This window comes from Hesperophylax consimilis, chromosome 4, assembly GCF_061612785.1.
Source record: "Hesperophylax consimilis isolate HC1 chromosome 4, BYU_Hcon_1.0, whole genome shotgun sequence".
NCBI classification, from domain to species: Eukaryota; Metazoa; Arthropoda; class Insecta; order Trichoptera; family Limnephilidae; genus Hesperophylax; species Hesperophylax consimilis.
Window position 1 is genome coordinate 27,431,538 of NC_142839.1, and position 11,576 is coordinate 27,443,113.

Sequence of the window (11,576 nt, forward strand, 5' to 3'; positions counted from 1 at the left end):
AACAGCTTGACCTACCCAAGTACTTACAAATTACTACCGAGAACTAATCGTAAAAAACTAATCGTAGAAACCGGTCGGTTAAAAAAATTATTAAAAACTCGTGGTTTTAAAACAAAAAGTATTTTATTTCATTTTTTACAAAAAATATGCTTTAGATAAATTGAATGTTTTCATATCGCTTCGCTTGAGTAGAATACAAATAAATATATAAATTACTCAATAAAAAATATAAATACAAACTACTAAAAAAAATTTTTTTTCAATAGAATGTATGAACGCATAAAGGAAACAACTTTTTAAAAAAACAGTATTATAGCTAAAATTATCTGTGACAGTTTCACTTGATTAACTTTTTTGCTTTCTTAGAAAATTATTTACAAAATAAATAAAAAACAGTTATTTGCTTGAAATCGAACGTTTCTAGACTCCGTTTGTAAAGCGATTTTAATGCCTATTACCTACGATATAAGGTATACCAAGAATATACACATTTTTAGCTTGTAGCTTCCTCTTAAGGGTGACTTTATTGTTGACAACTCTTTATTAAAACGTGCAGATGTCAAGTTGAATAGTATTTTGAACAAAGCAGCCAAAAAATGGAATATAGTAAAACCTCAAACGTGCAATGAAGGCGTACAAAGGTTGACAGATGTTTTCTGAGTGTAATATTATATGACTAGTAAAACATCGAATAGAATAATATAATAGGTTTATGTCAAAGTCGTAGATAATGTAACTGTCGTAAGACACGTTATTATCACCAATCACTTATTGTTTAACTTTTTACGGCCGTCAACGCATCGCGAAGACCCAAGGTCGGTTTTTACATAAATCACGGGATAGTCGTAAAGGCGCTATTACGCATTAATATCTCGTTGAAACATTTTTCTACTATCGAAACTTACAAACTCTTGAAGGTGCAAGAACGATTAAAATGGAATAAGTCGTGTTCACGCTAAAATTCATCGATCGGGAGTTTATGGTGTTTTGATATAACACAAGGTATTCTAGTTACGTTTAAGTTTCACTATCATCACGCTAGTAGCAGTGCGCGGAGACTGGATTCGGTAGTTTCCAGTTGATCGGCCTTGGTGTTCTAGGATAAATTTGCCTAATTGTAGGCAACTAGTTGCAACAATTTTTTTGTTTTATCTTAAAAAAAAAGAATCCCAATGATTCTTTATGATTCTAAAACCGTTTTTTTCTTTTAAATTTATTTGAATTTCGCACAAGAGAGACTATGGCATCCCCAATCGGGGTAAGTTGTGAGGCTGAACGTAGAAGGGAGGGGAAGGAGATGGGGAGAGGAAGGTGGGGAAGTACCTGTCTATTCAGATCTGGTCACCAAACACGGCCAAAGCCATTTCAAGCAACGTTTCAATTCGGAATAGTGGTCTTACACCAGGGTATCTTCCATTCTGGAATGTGCTGCAAATGTACTATTTATTATTTTAAATGAGTAAATTGTAAAATAAAATAAATTAATCAGATAAAATGAACCCGCGACCTCCGGCTTGCTAGTCCAGAACCTTACCCCTCGTCCACGGAGGCCGTCAATCTAAATATCTAAATATCAATGAAAATTCACATACAAAAATTCCTATTATTATTTAATGGGTTCTGTTTTTTTACTTGTCTGGATTCTCCAAACAAACAATTCAAATTTTTCAAACTAAGTTTAAAATCAAAGCAAAAGTTAATTGAACCGGAGTCACAGACAAAGGCACAAGTAAATTAAAATTTTTCTGGAACTAATTATTTATTTACTTTACGTGTTCTTTTAAACCGTTCTGTTAATTATGTTGGGAAAATTGAAATTTTTATGATATATTCGAAATTTTGAGACGATATTGTGGAATTTTTTTTTGATTTAACCTTTTATCTCCGAGAATTTTTTTAGAACAAATTTGAAAAAAATCTGTAACATGGGGGTTCATTTCAGCTGTTTAATGTCTTTTAGAATGAAGGCTGCACCAAATGTTTTTTAATGCCTTAGTTGCTGAAAAAAAGTAAAATAAATAAATGCTCAGATCGAAAAAACGACGTTGTTTTGGGATCTCTGTGTACTGTAGATTCACCAGTTTCCCTGAAGTTTGTACTGCGAGTTTTCGGACACCGTGTACAGAGTAGTTCAATAAACCGACAAATTCAAAAGACCGAGATATCTAAAAAAGGAAGTGTTAGAAAAAACCACTACGAGTTTAAAAAAATATCCATATCCTTAATAATCAAATTACACATCTGCCCTGAAGATGGACTCTGCAATGCTATCCGAAACGTTGGTTAAAGAAGGAGGTAGATAATACCCCAAAAACCAATCACTATAAATAAAAATGTGTTTCAGTTTGGTCGTGCGCCGCACGGATTTTATGAAAATCTTCATACAAAAATAAATTTAAAAAAAAAAAAAATGTTTTTCATTTACAACAACAACAATAATGCCATTTTTTGTAATATTAGCACTCTAGAACACCCAAAAGTCACGGGCTATCACTGGTTGTAGGTACCTAAGTTAAAGTACTATCATTATGTAAACTTTCGTCTCAATGTATTTAATAACAGCATTTTTATTTTATTTTTTATTTTATTTGGTACAATATTTTTTACATTTTAAGTTTTCCAGTAATATTGGCCTCACTGGGTGGCTTGCCCGTGCTGAGGCCTTCATTTTATAATATGAAAATATAATCTACATAATACATTTAAAGAGAAAATAATACATTTAGAATTAAAAATACATAATAATATATTTAAAATTAAAAAATAATACATTGAAAATAATCTTGTGTGTTTGTGAGTGATGTGTGTTTATATTGGTTTTGTGTGTTACGTATAGGTTTTATTTTTATTTTATGCTATGACATTTTGGTAATATTGTCTTTTTTTTTCTTTAATCCATTTTGTAATTTTGTGTGTGAATTTATTTTTATTTTCCTCAATTTTAATTTCAAGTTTTACACTGTTGAAAGCTTTTATAGCATGGTATTAGTAGTGTCTTTGTCCAAAGCTTGAATTTCCTGTCGAAGTTTTTATGTTTTCTTTGTACGCTTGTCTAACTGGTCTGTTAGTGTTATTTTGTGAATGTTGAAATTTTTTTTTTAAATTTATTTACTTTTGCTTTGTCTTCTACCTATCAAATCGGTGTTTAAGAATTTAGAAAACAACCATAGTATATCTCCACGATTTGGCAAAAATAAATTACATACATACTAGACTCTACTAAGGAAGAACCGTGTTTATGTGTTTTGGATCTTTAATTTAATTTAATTTAATTAATTTTGGATCTCTAAATCATAGTATTCTCAAAATCTCAAAGCAATTAACAATTAAATAATTTAAAAATAATATGATTTATTATTTAGCAAAAAAAAAAAAAAAAAATATATATATATATTAAAGAGATTCAATCTTTAAAATTCAGATTTCAGTTATCTTTTAATAATGGTTTGAGAAGATAAACTATTTGTGCTCCAAGCCCTCGAAAGAGCTCATTTACGAATTAATGTTCCGCTACCAATACCTTCATACATAACATGTACATATTATGCTCACAGCATGACCAATTAAGAAAACGTTTTAATACATAAAATATTATAGAGACATGTCTCATAAAAAAACACTTGTTTTATATGAATCTAATTATGATTTTGGCCTCATTCAACATTCCTATGTAGGTACACTAAAACCATCTGAAAATATGTTTAGATCATGGACATAAGAAACAATCATGTCTGTGGTTTAGATTGTTTGACATTGGTTTTGCTGTTATTAAATTCAAACTATCAAAGCATTTTTAATCACTAACATTATACTATTATATCAATATGAATAAAATAACTAAACGCGCTGTTAACTTGAGCTGAAACATACAAAAAATATATATAATATTGTCAGTATCTTACAAATACCTTGATGACACAGGTATTTCAATTATCCGCTTACATTAGTCTAACCTTTAGGTGATGTGAAAAACCACACATTTTCTACTAGTGCCTGAAGCCAGAATAATGCAATCTCCATTATTGCGTACTACTATGATGAATTAGATCTAAATAGTCATTTTGATGACATACCCGGTCACCAAATAGAATAATGTTCGTATGTAAGTGTAGTTTAATGTTAATATGTATTTGTACGAAATTTCATCGATACATTCTTAAATTACTAATGTAGATATTCAAGTCATCTGAATGTTCTTGTCAATTTCCAAATTGGTGAAATTTAGCGTCACGAAACTTGTACGGCTTGTATTTTTAGGCCAACACAACTTACTTCCTCTTGCAATAATTTAATTCGTGAGTTTTCTGCTTCGCTTGATAAATTCTTTTCAGTGGTTATAAGAAAAATGTTCCGAGAGTATCGATTTTTGCAGGTAGGTACCCACATGAAGGTACCTATAACATATTTTGTACCTTTATCTAAATCAGAGTCCGAACAGCTCGGGAAGTTATGAGACAAAATGTTGACCACCACCTCGAGAAGGTTCGTGCCTGGGGTAAGGTCAACCTGGTCGGTTTCAACGTCTTGAAACCCAAGCGTGTCTGATTTCGGCAAAGAGGGAGATCAATAACTGTCTGGAGCAAATCGGTGGAAGCATTATCCCTAAGAAAGACTCCATTGAAATGCTTGGAGAAAGTATCAGACCTGCTCAAGTATCGGGGCTCTGTAGAAGTAAATCGGGCTTCCAAGAAACTGGAAATCTTTTATAGGGCCAGCAGATTCTTCAATAGTAACCAGCTGCTTATTCTATACAAATCTCAAGTAAACTCAACAATTGAATTTGGGAGCCACCACTGGGCTGGAGCCCCACAATACTTGATAAACCTACTCGGTCAGGTCTGCTTGAAAATTCATTGTTAACAGACCGATTGCCATCTCAAATGTAAAGACGCAATGAGAGCATGCCGAGTCTGTTCTGCAGGTATTTTAATGGAGCCTGCTGTAAAGAGTTAGCGGCATTGATCCTCGGTGCCCGTGCGTGAACGATGACGTTGGCTTCATGAGAACGGGCCGCTTCTTCGACTCGTTTTGTGTAAGACAACTCTTATGTGGATCCAGCTACCGGCATCTGTTCCCTTGTAATCTGGTTAGATATCCATATCCATAATAATCTAACCAGATTACACATTTGCTCTGATGATGTACACTGCAATGCTGTCCGAAACTTTGGCCAAAGAAGAAGGTAGCTCAACACGGCATAATACCCCAAAAACAAATCACTAAAATACTTTTGGCCGTGAAGATCTTAAATCACATATTTATTTATTTGAGATTTCGTTTTAGAGAAAATGGAGTCAAATTGTAAGTTTGAAAAAATCGTTTACTAGGGGGCTAGCATAAACTGTGTAATGTCATTTAAAATTTTAAAAATCTTCAGTTGCCAAAAAAATTGAGTTTAAAAAAATCGATAAAACGAAGTATTTTTGGGTTCTCTGTGTGATTTAAATCACCAGTTTCCCGCTTGTACTACGTGTTTCCGGACACCGTGTATGGTGTAGGTATTATAAATACACGAATACATAAGTAGTTCAATAAACCTTCATAAATTGTAAATCGCTCCGCTAGAGACAAAAATAGACATAAACAAATTTATGTCAGAATAAACAACTTTTAAAACGAGCTTTTTAATGTATTTATATGAATTATTAATTAGATTAAAATTCATGCCTGTGCTTTAACACAATTAAACTTCTTCCCTATCCTCTTCTGCACCGCTGACAATTTTCAACCAATAAAAAATTATTGATATCATAGGGACTTTTTCTTATTTGTTAAACCATCCCTCTATGGAGGCGAGTAGCACTATAAAAGTGGTGTCAGTATTTTATTTATTTATTTATTTACCGTTTATTTACATTGTATCTTTTTTTAGGTTAGAATTTTTAACCTCACTAGGACAAGCCTGTGATGAGTTTAATAATTTTACAAAATAATAAAAAAATAGCACAGAGATTATATATTAGGATAACAATATTGTTACATTGACGTTTGGACGAATTGGATACCTACGTCCTACATGGTACCTATCAGCATATTAATAACAGTATAATGTTGTAAACAGGTAGGGTGACCATGATATACATTGATATTTAAAAAATGTTTTTAAAAATGATAATATACTTTTATTTTTAAAAACAGAGAAGAAAGAAAGAGAGAAAAAAATAATTTACATTATAAAAAGAAAAGGATGAAAAAACAAACGTATTCAAATATTATGCCACAATTTAAAAGGACAAAGACGAAAGAATACGTTAGAAATCCTCGGATGGCAGAAATAATTTAACATTATTTTTAAATGTACACAAGGATTTAATGTGATCTGGACGGCTATTAAATAGAAGTGGAGCCTGGTACAAATAATGTCGCTGCCCAAATGAGGATTTAGGGTGAATTGCCATAAAGTTCAGACCAGAGCCAATTCTTGTAGTACGAATTTGTTGCGTTCTTTTCGCAGAACTAATATTGTTAAAAAATCTGCATAGCGTTTGTATGATAAATAGTTTTTTAAATTCATGATATTACATTCCTTATAAAGTAACTGTGTAGGATATGTACATTTTTTCTTGTATATAACTTTGAGAATCAGTTTTTGGGCAATATTAAGTGGTTCTATTACAGTCTTCAGGCAGGAACAAACTATATTATACGAAAGTAGACACTGAATTATAGCAGAATACGCTGTTTTTAATTTTTCCTTGTCTAGTACATGTCTGAGATCTTTAAAAATATAGATAAGTCTCCTAATTTTATTTACTAACATTTCGATATGATCATTCCACCTCAAAAATTTATCTATGTTTATCCCCAGGTATTTGAGGCTGTCTACACTTTCCAAGGGGTTGCAGTTACACGTTTGCACACAATTGTGAATAATCAAATTATGAGAGGTAGATGGCTGACTTTTATAAGAAATGCTAAAAGTGTTGTATTTGGTTTTGTTGTGTATTTAAAGTTAAAATATTATTACTAGTATTCAAAGTTAAGTTTTCTCAAATGATTGAATAATACTATTTCAGTCTGGAATTTTTCGGTCACCGCAAATATTTTAAAAGCCATTTCGATAATGAGTACATAGCTTTCAAATATTAACGAATCTAACAACTGTCATAAAATAAGAATATTCCCCATATTGTTTTTACAGCAAAAAAAGTTTTGTAAAGCCTCAATAAATTTTATTTTTATTTTAGTATTTTTCTAAAGCACCCCGGAAAATATTAATATATTCATAGTAATATTAAAAATTTCCACTTATGTATGACAATATTATATAGTTTGATTTAATGGTACACCGTGCACTCAGAATGCCGGGAACCATTTATTGGATAGCCAACACTTCTCTGTCTTACGTTTGGTGATTTAGCAGGGGTAATCGGGTTCGTGGCGTGAGGTGTTCAGGATGCGCGTGCCCACTAGCTATGTGGAGTGCCAGATCCGGAGAGGCGTGTTTGGAGATACCCTTTGACCTCTCCAACTGATCTCTCGACCCGTCACTCCTAGATACACTGATACCTAGATTCCTACTCATCCCTCACACCTTTTTCCTTAAACACACCCACCACACAGCATCCCCAAAGATGACAAAGGCCCTGAGGGAAATTTTTTTCCTTAGGGCCTCCTGTTGTGGGGAAAATGTAAAAAAAAATATAATAAAAAATGTCATTCTCGCGATATTTGTTTACGGAATTTTTTCGATAAACATCTTTGACTAATGATAAATAATATAAAACGTGATTTTAATGAAACCGACTATTCTCGCCATGAAGCAAAATCTAATAACTGTATTCACGGTATTTGTCAAATAATTGCTGGGTGATATGCATACATATATAGGATACTCACATTACGATACGATACGTCAATTGTTGGACCAACAAAATAAACGAATAAAATAGATATTTTAATTATTTTTCAGGATGTCAGTATTGAGTTATGGCAGACTATCCTCTTGAGATATTATTGATTGTGGTAAATGTACGTTGAACTGACCCCGATCATATTATCGCATCCAATCAAAACCTCCTAGATCATGGAGGTTTTGATCCAATGCGTAGGTAGGAAGTAATTTACCCACTTAGGGGGAATATTCTGATAACAAAGTTCCAATGTTATAATGTAACCAAGTCCTTTAATGGATAATTAGTATTTCTGATACCCACATGCTTACTACTGCTGATGTAATATTTAGTAAGCAATTTCGTTAAATTGGCGCCTAAATTGAAGGTTCAATAGCAAACAAATTAAGGCACTTACCTATAAAAACTTTTTAATTTATACACAAAAACACAATACGTTTTCTTAAAAACAGCTTCAGTTATTGGAAAAGATTTCACACAGATAAGTCAACAGTTTCACTTCTGATAAAATTAACAAAGTCACTTCAATGTTTTGGTAAATAGGATTGAATGTTATGTTTATTATGAGAATTAGCGTAACTTCCAGAACTCGATAAATACAATAATGTTGTCAGTCGATCGTGTGTACCTTGGAAACACACATACACATTTTAAATATAATAATAACACTAAAACAAGACCTCGAATAAGATAAAAATCAATATATTTCCTTCACTGAACTAAATCACCGGTTGATGTTTGAGTGGACGCGGGACTCAATAGACAATTATAGGTGCAGGCAACTGGCGAACCGGGGCTCGCGTAGCAGACTGTCGATAGTCCGCACATTTGACATTCTTATATGAAAATAACAAGTGTTTCGGAGGCTTGCGAATTTTCTTTCCGGCGGCGGGCGGCGTTTCGGCGCTACGAATTTTCCACACGTGCGAGTCTGCGTATGTGGGAACTCTTTATGCAGCAAAAGTCGAGAACCGGCTACTCGCACTTGCTCTTGTGACGCGTTTTCTCCGACGGTTAAAAATAATCGAGTTTTCCGTCGAGCTGCGAGTTTTAAGTGCGTTGTTATTTATCAACAACCGGCGGAGAAGGTCCAATGTCATGTTTTTTAAACCAATGAAACATCTTAGATATGGAAAAAAAGGGTACAAACGTTTATTTGAAAGTTACATGCATAAATATAATAAGTTATATGTTCCAAGGCCTTACGTTACGATATACATTTTAGACGGATTCATGTTCTATTTACAAAAAAACTAGAAAAAATATTTATTTTTTCAAAAATTTTGGAAATTAATCAAGAAAAAATATATGACCAAAGTATATTATTATCTCCGCCAATCAATCATCGAATATGGAATAATCGCTTGGGATGATGCAACACTTTCGGCAATAGATTCACCATCAAAAGTTCAAAAAATAATCTTAAAATATCGTTTAACTTGTCTCTTTAAAAACAAGCGCTGAAGAAATCTTCAACAAATTTCACGTACCAAATGTTAGACAAATTCACGCCACAACAATATTATCTAATCTCTTTAAAAACAAATTAAATATATTTTACGAAAATACTAAAAAACATAAAAAACTCGTTACATAAATCGAAAGAATACCAACTGAAGCCCAAAACAATAACTACATTTGGATAAAGATACTCCAGAAAGAATACTAACTGAAGCTCAAAACAGATAGAGATACTTCAGAAATAATACGAACTGAATCCCAAAACTATAACTACATTTGGATAAAGATACTCCAGAAAGAATACTAACTGAAGCCCAAAACAGATACTTCAGAAAGAATACCAACTGAATCCCAAAACAATAACTACATTTGGATAAAGATACTCCAGAAATAATACTAACTGAAGCCCAAAACAGATACTTCAGAAAGAATACCAACTGAATCCCAAAACAATAACTAAATTTGGATAAAGATCCTCCAGAAAGAATACTAACTGAAGCCCAAAACAGATACTTCAGAAAGAATACCAACTGAATCCCAAAACAATAACTACATTTGGATAAAGATACTTCAGGAAGAATACCAACTGAAGCCCAAAACAATAACTACTTTTGGATAAAGATAATTCAGAAAGAACACCAAGTGAAGCTCAACACAATAACTTCATATGGATAAAGATACTTAAGATATTTTGAGCCTTTACTATACAATAACCTACCCGACGAAACAAGACACATAAAAAAATGAATCAAAATAAAATCTCCACTAAACAATGAATATTCGATAAAGGTCGTGCAATAACCAGTGAACTCACCCAAGTCAGGCAAATTTCGTGTAAAATTATTGTACGCTGGACGATGAGTAATTAATTTTTTTTTTATGAGAAACCGTACATGAGTCCCAACTGCTGGAACCAGTGAGACTATGTCATCCCCAATTGGGATATGTGAGGCAGAAGGTAGTGGTGAGGGGAAGGAGATGGGGAGAGATGATTACTGATTATGATTACTTTATCATCCCTTTGTTAAAAATTCTGCCTCAATACAGTTTCGCCTAGTGAGGCAGGTTATGTCCAACTTAAATATATCTACTACGGTTGTATATTCATTTCAAAACCATTACACATTTTTTCTTTTACTGTTCTTATTATCTTTTTTAAATTTTGATTTTATGGATTCTTTCGTAATCCTCTAATTAGTTAGGGCTTATAACAATACCCCCTCGTGTGTCCAACTAACTAGTACTGAGGCTAATTTGGCCTTATTACTGTTACCATCTGATGGTTGTATTTACTTTAATGATTTTACGTTACATTAATGTGTTTTATGAGGAAACATTCTTATAAAGAACCTCATACAAATGACAGGGAAAATAAAAAAAAGTTCTGAACTTTTTTGTGATTTACTGAATGTAAATATTTCATTTTTTCATCGTTGGGCTGAACCCTTTTCGCTTTGGTGGTCCTGCTGCACCTACATATCTGTATTTACTTGCATATCTACCTGTTGGGAAAAAAGCAGTTGGGAGAAAACATGTTATATTTTTATAATAAGAAGCAGTACCTACCTAAATTCCATTTTTTTGTGTTCTAATGTTTCCTTAAATAGTACCTATGTATGTTTACATTTATGTTTTTGATGATTAATAAAAAGGAGGCCTTAAGGAATAATAATTTCCCTCAGGGCCATTTATATTTGGATATGTTGCATGGATAATTTATTGGATTATTCAGTCCCAACTGCCCAGAGCCAGTGCACAGAGAAAAATGAGTACGGCATTTTTTCTTCAAGATATGGTTAAAAATGTGACTACATGACCATTTTCTAGTAAGATATTCAGTATAAATTTGAACACTTATTCACGCAGGTGTCCTTTCCGAATAACTGTAATGGCCGAGATGCGAAAATTTGAAGAACACGTGTTTCGACTTCCTCATAACATATTTCTGCTTTACTGATATTTCATTATGAAATATTTGTTTCTAGTTCCGTTTTTAACAGAAAAACCAATAATTTGACCAGATTTTTAATAAATTAACAATATTTCATAACTGTAATTTTCTGGGTGTGGAAAATGCCGTTCTCAATTTGGGTTATGTGATACTGAAGTAAATCGTGAGGGGTAGGAAATAAAAAATAAAATAAAGGTTTGGATGTAAAAACTCTAATCACAGTTCGATAATTTATAAAATAAATTATTTTTGGCCACACCGGGCTTTGAACGGAGGTCCCCGGAGGTTCAAAGGAATAAACAATATAAAAC

At 32.5% G+C, this 11,576-nt stretch overlaps 1 protein-coding gene across 2 annotated transcripts in view; it reads right to left on the minus strand.

The window, feature by feature from the left end:
* The window catches only part of LOC149424491 (uncharacterized), a 59,986-nt gene extending 51,195 nt beyond the window's left edge, over nt 1-8,791 (minus strand). For both annotated transcript variants that reach the window (XM_089651619.1, XM_089651618.1), the window contains exon 1: nt 8,251-8,791. The gene's annotated coding sequence lies outside the window, so the exon portion shown is untranslated. The remainder of the gene's footprint in view (nt 1-8,250) is intronic.
* Nucleotides 8,792-11,576: the final 2,785 nt, after the last annotated feature.